Source organism: Lepeophtheirus salmonis, chromosome 12 (assembly GCF_016086655.4).
Source record: "Lepeophtheirus salmonis chromosome 12, UVic_Lsal_1.4, whole genome shotgun sequence".
Lineage (NCBI taxonomy): Eukaryota > Metazoa > Arthropoda > Copepoda > Siphonostomatoida > Caligidae > Lepeophtheirus > Lepeophtheirus salmonis.
The window spans coordinates 3,827,647-3,842,293 of NC_052142.2; the positions used below are offsets into that span (position 1 = coordinate 3,827,647).

Genomic DNA, 14,647 nt, shown 5'->3' on the forward strand with positions numbered 1-14,647 from the left:
TACTTTTTACTGATGACTTTGATCATAATTTGGTGTGAATTACTCAAAACATGCTGGAAATTATATCAACATCACAATTTACAATGGGGGTATTTCTATAAATGACATATAGCCGTCCAAAGGACCAATCAATAAAGCAGTGATTGATCGCTCCTGATTATCTTTTTTCTCATCGACAGCAACCAAAATATCCTTCTTTCCGACTTTTTCTTTCATTTTGGAGATGACATCGTTACCAACATCCTCCATTAATTTTATAGATGAATATCCATGCTCTTGATATGAGATGAGGATAGTTCTAGACAGGGAACTAAAGACACATTTATATCAACCAATCCGACAAGCTATCTGTCTCTGTCTGGTAGGTATTTCCAAATTCCTGTGCCTCCATTTCCAGAAATCGAAACAGATGGCGACCTTATTTTAGGCATTTTATTCAGTTCTCTATCGACTATCAGTATGTAATATAATATTAATATTGAATAATAAGGCGGGAGTTGATAACGTTCTTGATAGAAGAAGATGTTTATTATTTAATCAATTATGCCATAAGTATTTATTCCCTTCTCCTCGCACGCTTTTGTATCCTTACCAAAATTATCAACCTTCACTATGAGGTAGGCCTCTTGTTCTATTGATCTCTCAGGTAATAAATCGAAGTTCCCCCATCGGAGGAGGTGTAAGACAAGGTTGCATTCTCGCTCCAGTGCTTTTCATTATTGCAATTAATTCCTTATGCGAAGAACTAACCCAAAATAAATATCTCCAGATCTGAAGTTGTTTCGTCCATATCCCAAAAATGGAGATAAATTTTCCTGAGCTTTCGTTACTCTTCATCCGCTCGTTTACTTGGCATCCAGATATCACAATCAGAGGAGGAGATCATTCTACAAAACGAGAAAAATATTCTGAGATCTCATGAAGTTTCTTCAACCGACTATCAAAAGTATGGTTTATATTTTATAGACAAAATTAAAGAATGGAATAAAAAGGTTATTTCTAGAGTAGTTCTCTTGCTCAGATCTGTCCCTTTCTCTACTCCAATCAAAAGCAAGATAGACCTCATCAGACAAAGATTTCTTTGGAACTCGAAAAGACCATATATATGCGAAACTAGGCTCCAGACGTCTATCCGTGAATGGTGGATTGGGATTACGAATGCTGAATCTTTCTGGAAAAACTATAAATTTATCATGGCTAAGAAGACTAAGGAGAAGGGGAGATCTCTAGACAAAGAAAGTAAAGTACATATTAAGTATCCAGATCGCTTACAGCGGTCACTGATGAGAGAAATGAATAGCGTTCCGATTGAATCACGAAGAGCATACTGGCTAACTACAGGCTTAGGGACCCCAATCGAAGGAAACTACCATATATCTACCTAAAACAGGGAATAATAATTTGGGGTTAGTGACAGTGGAAGATGTGTTAAATGCAAGAGGGGTTATCCTCTCTTGAAGATGCTGAAGAATCTACTATTACGGACAACATATCTTCACAAGACCACACCGACAAATTTAAAGAGGCTGCAAGTGAAACAAACAGAGTTCAGAACTTCATTAAACGTGTTTGGGATCCTATCCCTACACCAAAACAGATGTATTTGAAATACCGTATCTCTTCACTGGTCTTTTTCACAGAAGGGCTTTTTCAGGACAACCGGGCAATGGTGTAAAAAAAAGACAATAACACATTATTTCATGGATTGCAGCGCCCTGAAGTATATAATATAAGAAATTAGCCAGGGTGTGGAGTCCATATTGGGTAGGAAGCCATCGAACCACGAACTTTTTATGGTTTTGGGGGAGCACGCGATCTCGAGCGAGTGGCTTCGACAGTTGTAATCAGATTACAGTGTTTGTTGTCTGTAGTATAGTACCATAATATTTTTTCCGCGAGTCATTTAGCTTTGACTACACTGAATGTGTTCAGAAGGAGTTATTCTCTACAATCAAAAATGATAATATATTCTGGAAAAACATCACTTTGTAATGAAAAAGGTGCTTCCACTTCTCAGTCAAGATGAACTTCCAAACTTTAACACAAGGATCAACAGTAGAGGAGAATTTTTCTATCACAAAGGAATTACCTACAGAAGTCAAGTCTTGCAATCAAAAACAGAACATCGTCCTCAGACGTTTTTGTTTGCCTCAAGATTGGCGATGAGGAAGCTGGGAATACCAAATGAACATGGTCCGTTCCATCCATTTTAGACAGCCCTTGAGTATCTTCCCTACAAATCAATTAAGAACGAAATTAATAGCCATTTTAAGTCTAACCTTTGAAAGACGATAGTAAAAAGTAGAATTTAACGCTTCAAGAAGAGGGAAACGAACATTTGTTAGACAGCTGTTATACCATAATGAAGAACCCCTATACCAACTCGAGTCAAAAATAGCTCAGATAGAGACTCCATTCTTTGTACAAACAAGTCTAAAAAGAACGGAGAGGAGAGGACATGTTCCTTTTGTGACTAAGAGAGGGAGACCTCTCTACATATATTTTATGAGTGTGGTAGGACAACTCCATTTAGAAGCAAAGTCAAGGAAATTACCCTAGGGAGTTTGACTTAACTCCAACGAAGGCAAACTAGATGTATTCTAGTTCATTAGGAGGTCTCCGCTCCTTAAATGCAGATTCCATGATGTAAGTAGCAAGGTGCAAAGGTCGACAATCCAAAAGTACGGTCAATGTCATCAGTAGGGACGTTAACAAATTTTATATATTGTTATAGACAAACACAAATGATAATAATAAACAACGGTTGCGTGAGCTAAATTTATAGAATTGCCCCGAGGGGAATTAATTAATAATATATTGTGTTTTGTCTCCACTCGTTGCATTTCTTTATGACTTCTTTTATTATAGGTTATATTTTACGAAATTTTGTGAGCATATTTTACAGTTATTATATAAAAAAATATTATTAGTACCTTGATGTATGTATCCAAAGATAAAATACTATTGAAGACCAAAACAAAATCAGAAACTAATTAAACAGCATAGATGGCATCGAACGGGAGTATAAAACTTTGCCATACATAACTAAAATATTTGATGCCCTTTCAAAAAATTCAAACTTATCACTCTAAGCCAAGACTCTAGCTATTTATTTGTAATATTTATATAATAAGCTGGTCACGTTGCACAAATATATATTACAATAGTATTCCGAGGGAAAAATGAATCGTTTATTATAATTTATACTTAGATTATAATTAATAATTTAAATGAAAAGTTTATAGATGCTTCATATTCAAAATAATTGATTAATTGAACTCATAAAAGATTCCTTTTTCCACGAAAATACTATTGTAATCTATATTCATGCAACCTGATCAGTTAATTATATTTAAATATCTTAATCATTATTAAAAACTAAATCGAAGCATAATCAATGAAAATATCAAATCAAATTTTTAAAGTATTTAAAAAAAATTGAAATATAAACTCTTTTCTATAATTTCCGGTTAGATATAAATCACTTAAATAAAAAAGATATTAGCTTTTTAGTAAGGTCCTTTATTTTATTCAATTTATTAGAGGCTATATACATTTCATTCAAGTAAATTCCCAAACGGAAAACGATAAGGTTCCAAATGAAGGCGATAATATAAAATCAGGCAATGTAACAAAGAACATACATCATGTGCAGGCGGTTTATAGGACTATCAATGCTGAATCAAGAAGCAGCCCCCTTAGCCTAAAGAGAATAGCTCGAGTCTCATCATCATTATCAATTTCTACAGAAAATGTTCTTCCTTCAAGATCTGGATCGAACCCAAAAATAACAATATCAGACATCCACTTGTCTCCAAATAGAAATCCTTCTTCCCAGAAAAATAAAAAATAAATATGACATTATCTATTTTTTCATTTAATGTTAATTCTGTACAAAGTTTGACTCGAAAGTATAATCTAGCTTGATTTTTAAAATATCTATCTTTACCTGACATAGTTATACTAATTGATACTAGATATTGTATTAAAAATCATTTTTCTATTCGTGAATGTTGTGTATCTTTCTCATCATTTAATGTTTCTAATTTGCATTCAAAGAGAGATGTTTCCGTACTCATAAAGTCAAGCTTGAATCCAAAAGTGTTATTCTGATCTCGATATAGAATTCTTATGAAAGCTCAAGTTGAATATTCTGGTGCTCTTTTTGACATAATTGGTATATACAGCCCAAACAACGATGACCCTAGTTTCTTCGTTGAGAGACTGATGTCAATCATTTCCAGCATGGGTGGAGATTTCAATATAAAGCTCAAAGTGTGTAGACATTTTCAACCAAATTTGGTCAATGACTATCCTCATACTACTAGAGTACTGAAGACTATAATGTCTTCGTTTGGTTTCTGTGATGTCGGGAACATTATTAACGATATTACTCATACCTATAGTTGATAATATTGTAGAGAAAAACGCGTGCGAGGAGGAGGGGGAAAAAAAGACATATGGTATCATTGTTTAAAATACTGATGTGATTATCATCTGCCTGCTTTATTATGATTTTTGAGGGCATAACTAATGTATTTATTAGCAAAATGTTTAATGAAGATATACTACGTATAATTGACTTCGACGTTTTTTATCCGTTACAGTAGATTTGAAAACGTCACACTCTATGAAATTGTAATTCATTATGAACCTTATTCTCAGAATAATAGCTAATGAAACGACAAAGTAGAGTATTTGAAATATATTTGAAGCTCAAAGTTTAAAAAAGAAGGCTTTAATTAAATATAATCTACATACTAAAAAATAAACCATTAAACATTTAAGTTAAATATACAAAATTAAACAATTAAAATCATATAACTATTAATAATAATAAATTATAAATACAGAATATTGAAATAATAGATTGATCCAAATAATATTTTCTTGTTCTGACATCGGAATTCAGTTAAATATGTCATAACTTTAGGTTGCAATACACAAGCGAGACGTGGAGTTTAATCAAAAAGATAATCCCCCCTCTTCTTCATGTGGAAGTTGCTATATACAATTGTGCACAGGATAGATATATCTCTACCGATGAGATCTAACTAATTATTAATAATAAAGTAAATGTCAAAATCATAAAATTAGACAATAAATATACTAATAAAAAGATTTTATAAATAAATTCATCGTAAAGATTTAGAGCAAAAGCTAATTATGTAGTAATGTCCGGCGATATTACTCCCTATTAAGAGCATCAAAAAGATTTTTCCCCGTTATTTAGGTATGCTTATATAACAACATACTATTATCATGATGGATATACACAATTGTTAATTATAATGCAACACCCAATGTAACTACCCTCGTTGCTGTGACCATTTAAACAGTTGTTTTTGCCTTTTATGAGTTTTCTGAACACCATTTCTTGGAGCCCATCAACCATAGCTAAGCCTTTAGTGATAAAAAAGTAATATTTATTGACTATGTAATATTGGAAAACCTAATTATCATACCCAAGTCTTAAAGCGAAGTAAGTAGTCTCAGACAAACTAGTTGCAAACCATCCAAAGCTACTACCCCCGTTGTTGTGACCATTTAAGCAGTTGTTTTTGCCCTTTACTGAGTTGTGTATCATAATTCTTGATATGTTTAGCTAAAATAGAATCATATTTTATGGTTAGATTTAAAAAAAAATTGAATACTTACTGTGAGATAGTACAAAATTCAGAGTTCCATTTCGATATTGTAAATACTTTTTACTGATAACTTGATCATCATTTGGTGTGGATGACTCAAAACATTTTTATATGTATTTCTATATATGACATCAGTACCAACATCCTCCATTAATTTAATGATGGTTCCTCGGGAAGGGATAGGTTTACTCGTGTGTTTCTCCATAAATTTTTTGAACATAGATGATTAGCAATGGATAAGGGTCTATTACATACAATAAGCATCTTTGTTAGATCAAAGTTAAAGTCTGACTTGATGTATTCATCGTCAAATTGATTTTATAGATGAATATCCATACTCTTGTTATGAGATGAGGAAAAATGAGTGGCGTGTAATTCTAGACAGGGGACTAAAGGCACATTTATATCGACAAATCCGACAAACCATCTGTTTCTCATCCGGTAAGCGTTTTCCAAATTCCTGGGCCTCCATTTTCATAAATCCAGACAGAAGGCGACGTCATTTTGGGGATTTTATTCAGTTCTCTATCGACTATCACCATCTCATATTATATTAATATTGAATAATAAAGGCGGGAATGATAACGTTCATGATTGATAGAAGAGGATGTATATTATTTAATCAATGATGCCATAAGTAATTCTTCTTTTCTCCTCGCACGCTTTTCTATTCTTACCAAATTTATCACCCTTACTCATACCTATAGTTGATAATATTGTAGAGAAAAACGCGTGCGAGGAGGAGGGGGAAAAAATACATATGGTATCATTGTTTAAAATACTGATGTGATTATCATCTGCCTGCTTTATTATGATTTTTTCAAAAATCATAGTAGGTATTCATTAAACATTTTGCTAATAAACGAATGTATTTATTAGCAAAATGTTTAATGAAGATATACTACGTATAATTGACTTCGACGTTTTTTATCCGTTACAGTAGATTTGAAAACGTCACACTCCATGAAATTGTAATTCATTATGAACCTTATTCTCAGAATAATAGCTAATGAAACGACAAAGTAGAGTATTTGAAATATATTTGAAGCTCAAAGTTTAAAAAAGAAGGCTTTAATTAAATATAATCTACATACTAAAAAATAAACCATTAAACATTTAAGTTAAATATACAAAATTAAACAATTAAAATCATATAACTATTAATAATAAAAAATTATAAATACAGAATATTGAAATAATAGATTGATCCAGAAATGTTTTTCTTGTTTTAACATCGGAATTCAGTTAAATATGTCATAACTTTAGGTTGCAATACACAAGCGAGACGTGGAGTTTAATCAAAAAGATAATCACCCCTCTTCTTCATGTGGAAGTTGCTATATACAATTGTGCACAGGATAGATATATCTCTACCGATGAGATCTAACTAATTATTAATAATAAAGTAAATGTCAAAATCATAAAATTAGACAATAAATATATTAATAAAAAAATGTTAGAAATAAATTAATCGTAAAGATTTAGAGCAAAAGCTAATTATGTAGTAATGTCCGGCGATATTACTCCCTATTAAGAGCATCAAAAAAGATTTTCCCCCGTTATTTAAGTATGCTTATATAACAACATACTGTTATCATGAAGGATATACACAATTGTTAATTATAATGCAACACCCAATGTAACTACCCTCGTTGTTGTGACCATTTAAACAGTTGTTTTTGCCTTTTATGAGTTTTCTGAACACCACTTCTTGGAGCCCATCAACCATAGCTAAGCCTTTAGTGATAAAAAAGTAATATTTATTGACTATGTAATATTGGAAAACCTAATTATCATACCCAAGTCTTAAAGCGAAGTAAGTAGTCTCAGACAAACTAGTTGCAAACCATCCAAAGCTACTACCCCCGTTGTTGTGACCATTTAAGCAGTTGTTTTTGCCCTTTACTGAGTTGTGTTTCATAATTCTTGATATGTTTAGCTAAAATAGAATCATATTTTATGGTTAGATTAAAAAAAAATTGAATACTTACTGTGAGATAGTACAAAATTCAGAGTTCCATTTCGATATTCGTAAATACTTTTTACTGATAACTTGATCGTCATTTGGTGTGGATGACTCAAAACATTTTATATGTATTTCTATAAATGACATCAGTAACAACATCCTCCATTAATTTAATGATGGTTCCTCGGGAAGGGATATGTTTACCCTTGTATTTCTCCATAAATTTTTTGAACGTAGATGATTAGCAATGGATAAGGTTATATTACATACAATAAGCATCCTTGTGAAATCAGAGTTAAAGTCTGACTTGATGTATTCATCGTTAAATTGATTTTATAGATGAATATCCATACTCTAGTTATGAGATGAGGATAATGAGTGGCGTGTAATTCTAGACAGGGGACTAAAGGCACATTTATATCGACAAATCCGACAAACCATCTGTTTCTCATCCGGTAAGTATTTTCCAAATTCCTAGGCCTCCATTTTCAGAAATCCAGACAAAAGGCGACGTTATTTTAGGCATTTTATTCAGTTCTCTATCGAATATCTCCATCTAATATTATTATATTAATATTGAATAATAAAGGCGGGAATGATAACGTTCATGATTGATAGAAGAGGATGTATATTATTTAATCAATGATGCCATAAGTAATTCTTCTTTTCTCCTCGCACGCTTTTCTATTCTTACCAAATTTATCACCCTTACTCATACCTTCTATCCAAAGGACAAACATTCTTGGAAAATATCTTCGCGTATTGATTTTTTCTTGATTAAGGGCCTTATAAAGGAATTAATTTTTTTCTTACAAAGTCATTGACACACAGTTATCAGATCATAGAGCCCTTAGCTTACAAATATATCCAAAACTAAGAGAAATGTGAAACAAAAAACAATGGAAACTCCACTCCACATTGTTAAATGACCCCGAGACAAATGACGAAGTTATTTATATTATCCAGAGGACATATATCTCCTTTGATCCACACACGAACATATTTACTCTATTTCAAAGCATGTTCTTAAAAATGAAAAACCTATTAAGAAGAAAAGGAGCTATGAAAGCTGGAAAAACTCGGCAAGATATTGCTAGACTGGAAGAAATACCAAGAGTAAATTAAGCTCGATGGAAAAAAAATCTATAGCAAACCAACTTTTTAGAGAAACAGATCTTTAAAACCAAACTCAAAATGGAATCTATTGTAGATTTTTCTAATTCACGGCTACGATGTCTTGAGGAGAATAAAAGAAAGAACAAAAGGAAAAATCTATCTCGTTTTACATTGACTGGTGAAATATCTGACGATCCAGAATACATATGCCAATAAATTAAAAAATATTTGACTCAAATTAAGGAAGGCATTAATTGCACTAACACCACTACGTGTGCATGGTGCAGTAATGATGGGATGGTTTATTGTGAGGAATGGAGATGTGCACTGGAAAATTGCTTTCAGTTTCTAAGTATGATTTTGATTCTTTAGAGTAGTATCTTACGAAAAAAGAAGTCCAGGATGCTTTAAATACAAATGCAAAATTTAATAGATCACCCGGGCCATCTGGTTTTACTTTTGAGTTTAAAAAAAAGTGTGCTAATTTTTTGACACCCCTTTTATTCTAATTTTATCTGTTAGCAACTTTCCTGATTTTGCCTCGGTCGTACGCATTATTCCCATTCCTGAGCAAGAGAGGGATCCAAGATTTTTTTTAAAATTACGACTTTTGACTATGGAAAACTGCCTTTACAAAATCTTTTCCTACATTTTAGGCAACCAGTTGAGCCAAGTTTTGAAGAAGACATTACATCCGGCCCAATATGGTTTAATTAAAAACAAATTAATGGATAGTATACCTTTTACGTTACGGAACTTTTTAGAATCATCTGACAATATTTCTTTAATGACTGTTGATTTTTCTAAAGCCTTTGATACACTCTCTCGCAAATTCATACTTGAAATGTTATTAGAAAAATGATTTGGTTATTTTATCGTCAGGATGGCTGGAGCTCTACTAGCCAAATCACAAACAATTATTTGTTATGGAAACAAATCCGCTTTATCTGATAACAGAAGAGGTGTGCAACAAGGGGACCCTTCTTTGCTCTACTTTTTATTATATTCATCGACCTTTTAAGTCAGAAAATTCACATGGATGGTGACATAATTGATTTTTCTACCCTTTCGTCCCATCCACAATGTTTTTGTTATGCAGATGACTTAACCATAATTTTTTGGGGGCTCCACTACAAACAATAAAGTCTTTTATGAGAACTTTACGTCTGCTAGATGTTTCTTTCCATAGATTCTGGACTAAAAATAAACCTGAGAAAGCTAAAATACTCAGCCAATATCATGGAATAATTGAAAAACATTGACAACCTTTAACACTATAGATACCATGAAGTGATTAGGATCTTGGATTGGAACTAAGCGTGTTAAATTTTTTTTATAAGAAATCACCAGAAAGATTGGGCGGGCTTGTGGTACCTTCAGGCTTCAAACTTAACACTTGGTACAAAGTTCGGACTGGAACACATATATAATTTAAGAAGGGATTCACCTTTTACGAGTAAATTCCTATGATGAAGAAATTGCCGCAGAGATTCTTATGGTGGAGATTACGTTTTTTAAATTAAATAAGCAAAAAATATATCGATGAAAATAATTCATAATCCCCAATAATATTGCAGCCTTACCGTCATATGTTTTAATATTTTATGGAAATTGCATAACTCCTACTAGATAGGAAAACTTTGGATGGAGGAACATTTATGGAGTGCTCATCTTTCAATGTTTTTAGATAATAAGTATAAGAGTGACCCTTACAAGGGTCTTACAAGGATTCTGGGAAAGTTGACAACATATTCGGAAAGGATGAAAAAACTTTCGAAGGGGGTCGTTAATGTCTTCTGCTCTTTTGAGAATTCCCTTATGTGGGAAATTCCTACCGGAGGTTCTCTCAGTGATATGAAGATCTAGAAAAGTAGAGCCGATTATGCAGGCGAAAAAGCCAATTTAGGTGAGTTGATAAATCAAATGGCCTTCGAACAGTGCAAGTTAGCTTATCGGAGTAATGTACCAGTTCCAAGACCTGCATTGCCGATATGTTTTCGATTGTTTTTTCTTAGTACGTCAGATCTTAGAAAATTCAGTCAAACTCCGAGATGGGAGCCTTTTCTTAAATATCTGGAGAGAAGGTCAATAAATTAACCTCTAAAGAAAAGTATAAGCGTTATAAAAAATTATTTGCTATCATCATCAGAAAATTGGTTTAAATATAGAATACTATCATGTACCCTAAAAGTAACAGCAAAGTTTTTTTCTGGAAATAGAAAAATATGTAGCTTTTGTCGGAGCAAGGACGAGACAAACAATCATTATCTATTTGAATGCGAGACGTTCCATCCAATTTATAACGCCATCAGCAAACTTTTAGAGGAACATTTGGATATTTATGATTTTTTATCCTTTTATTCCGTAAATAAGAAACGATTATTAGTGGTACTATTATAAAGGCTCAACATATCTTGTATGCGAAACGTGCTTCCTCGAACTATGAAATCTCCAGTTTGTTTTATCCAGTGTGAAACTTAACTATCTTGTTGTTATAGAAGGGATAGTCCTTTTATAAATAATCTTTACAGTTAAGTGTTCTTTTTTCAAGTTTTAGTCTTTATCTTTGCGTGACATGTTAATTTTTGTTTTTTATTCTATATTTTTGATAAAATTATAGTGGCTTTTTGTTTTAGTAGACGTGTGTATGTTTATGTATTAGTATAATTAGTTTTAATAATTATTGATTTTTTATTGTCCTACTATTAAATTGAATTATAGATAACCCTTGTTGGCCAAGAGAAAAAAATCAATCAAGATCAAGCAATAAATAATTCATTTTTCAATATACTGAAATGTATTTATCAATTTATATTCACTTTTATTTTCATCTAAATATTTCTTTCATGTCAAAATATGGCACTAAATCTTGGTTATACATTAAAAAATTTATTTTAAAAAAAAGTCCTTAAAGGCCAAACTGATATCCTTAAAAATTTTTAATGGTCATATTCGTTTTCTACGGCTCAAAAACCAAAAATAAACATGGATTCAGTCTGAAGTGAGAAATTCTGTCGTATGATGTAATAAATGAATTATTTTAGAAGATAATAATTATTTCAGAGTATTATAACAGACATTTCAATACATTTTTGTGGTTTGAAATTGATGATTTGAGGATATAGTGAAGTTATTTATGTGTACTGACCATTTTGTAAGCTAATTAATCGTCTCCATATATTGTTATGAAGTTCGATACTAGCATAACTGTGGGTCTCTTGATTATAATTAATTAGACTCAACATGCACAAGATAGTAGGAAGACACGGAGGTATGGTATGGAGTAGTCTCCTAATCTTGAAAATAACTCGGTAAATATGGAATCGACTTCAGTATATGATATTTTATTCAAGTGGAGGAGTGTTCTGTTAAAAGTGTTTTGATCATCTAAGGATTTGTGTGTATTAATTCAATAAGAACATAATTATACTCTTCCCTCTTGTTGTATTTTAACAGAAACTTTTGTGTTTATGTGATACCATTATGCGTATTTTTCAGGAATTAACAAAAATGTAACTGCAATTATCAAGCAAACAACTAAAATAAAAATGTTTATATATATATATATATTCATCATATAATTTAATGATAAAAATTAAATATTTCATATATATCAGACACCAACTATTTATTCAAACAATTTTGCTATTCGTTTTTTAGAAGGTGGATCACTGTTTGATCTGTATTTCTTGAGGGAACTCAACTTGCTAACTTGAATTACTTTTATTTTTTTGCAACAAAGAATAAGGCAAGTATAGTTGATAATATTGTAGAGAAAACACGTGCAAGGAGAAGGGGGGGGGGAGAAATACATATGGTATCATTGTTTAAAATACTGATGTGATTCTCATCTCCCTGCTTTATTATGATTTTTGAGGGTATAACGAAAGTATTTATTAGCGAAATGTTTAATGAAGATATACTACGTATAATAGACTTAGACGTTTTTTATCCGTTAAAGTAGATTTGAAAACGTCACACTCGATGAAATTGTAATTTTTGTTAGGCTTTTTTGGTGGAATTTTTTTTATTGTAACACCAAATCTTACAAATATTTTTTTTAAAAGAAACAAATACTTTTCTTAAATTTTGGATTTAAATATTTTCTGAAGAGACTAAATTTGAACAAACAACAATTTTTCGTTCAAATTATTGGGAAATAGATATTTCTTTTCTGGAAAATTAGAAAAAAGGAAGTTATTGTGTTGTGATAACTATAAAAATTATGTTAAATTGGGGGGAGTGGCCCAATGATTCTGGTACAACTGATTCTCTTTTAGTCTTTTACTGATGTGATTCTCATTTCCCTGCTTTATTATGATTTTTGAGGGTATAACGAAAGTATTTATTAGCAAAATGTTTAATGAAGATATACTACGTATAATTGACTTAGACGTTTTTTATTCGCTACAGTAGATTTGAAAACGTCACACTCCATAAAATTGTAATTCATTATTAACTTTTTTCTCAGAATAATAGCTAATGAAACGACAAAGTAGAGTATTTCGAAATATATTTGAAGTTCAAAGTTTAAAAAAGAAGGCTTTAATTAAATATAATCTACATACTAAAAAATATACCATCATACATTTATGTTAAATATACAAAATTGAACAATTGGAATAATATACCTAATAACAATAAATTACATATACAGAATATTGAAATAATAGATTGATCCAAATAATATTTTCTTGTTCTGACATCAGAATCCAGTTAAATATGTCATAACTTTAGGTTGCTAAACACAATCCAGACGTGGAGTTTAATCAAAAAGATCATCACCCTTTTTTCCTCATGTGCACAGGATAGATATATATCTACCGATGAGATCTTAATAATTATTAATAATAAAGTAAATGTCAAAATAATAAAATAATGTTAGATTTAAATCCATATCTTCTTCCAATCTTAGTACAAACATCTTTTAGAATCCCACTTTCATTTATTACATGTTTATCTAAAAAAAGAAAAGATAATCAATGCAGTCAAATTTTAAACCTGAATTAAAAAATTTTAGATATAAAAATAAGTCTCCTTTATAACTGATAAGACAATTTAGGGAACCATTCTTGACTTAATGTAGTTTTCTAACATGACATCGTAAAGATTTAGAGCAAAAGCTAATTATGTAATTATATAATTACTCCTTATTAAGAGCATCAAAAAAAAGATTTCCCTCCCGGTTATTTATGCTTGTATAACAACATACTATTATAATGAAGGATACTCACAATTGCTAATTATAATGCTACACCCAATGCAACTACCCCTGTTGTTGTGACCATTTTAGCAGTATTTTTTTGCCTTTTATGAGTTTTCTGAACACCATTTCTTGGAGCTTATGAACCATAGCTAATCCTTAAGTGACAAAAAAGTAATATTTATTGACTATCTAATATTGGAAAACCTAATGATCATACCCAAGTCTTGAAGTGAAGAAACTAGTGTCAGACAAACTAGTTGCGAACCATCCAAAGCTACTACCCCCACCGTTGTGACCATTTAAGCAGTTGTTTTTGCCTTTTATGAGTTGTGTATCACAATTATTTATATTTTTAGCTAAAATAGAATCGTATTTTATGATTAGATTTAAAAAAATGAATACTTTCTGTTAGATGGTACAAAATTCAGAGTTCCATTTCGAAATCAGTAAATATTTTTTTACTTTTTACTGATAACTTTGATCGTAATTTGGTGTGGATGACTCTAAACATGCTGAAAATTCTCTCAACTTCACAATTTACAATGGGGATATTTCTATAAATTGAATCTTCAACAGAGGCTAGGTCTCGCAATTCATTGTAAGCTGGATTTTCTGTTAGGAAATTGGTCAATTTAGATCGGAATGTCTCTTGCTTAATATAATTTCGTAGCAGTTCATCGATGGTAATGCTGACAAGTAAGAGTAATCGTC

At 31.3% G+C, this 14,647-nt stretch overlaps 2 long non-coding RNA genes across 2 annotated transcripts; both read right to left on the minus strand.

Moving 5' to 3' along the window:
* Positions 1-4,405: 4,405 nt before the first annotated feature.
* Positions 4,406-6,370, minus strand: LOC139906878 (uncharacterized). Its single transcript, XR_011782984.1, has 3 exons — positions 5,659-6,370; positions 5,466-5,605; positions 4,406-5,403 (listed from the first exon to the last, which is right to left on the minus strand). It is a non-coding gene; the product is annotated as an uncharacterized lncRNA (long non-coding RNA).
* A 301-nt stretch (positions 6,371-6,671) lies between these two features.
* On the minus strand, positions 6,672-8,337 carry LOC139906876 (uncharacterized). The gene is made up of 3 exons (XR_011782982.1): positions 7,640-8,337; positions 7,448-7,587; positions 6,672-7,385 (listed from the first exon to the last, which is right to left on the minus strand). It is a non-coding gene; the product is annotated as an uncharacterized lncRNA (long non-coding RNA).
* Positions 8,338-14,647: the final 6,310 nt, after the last annotated feature.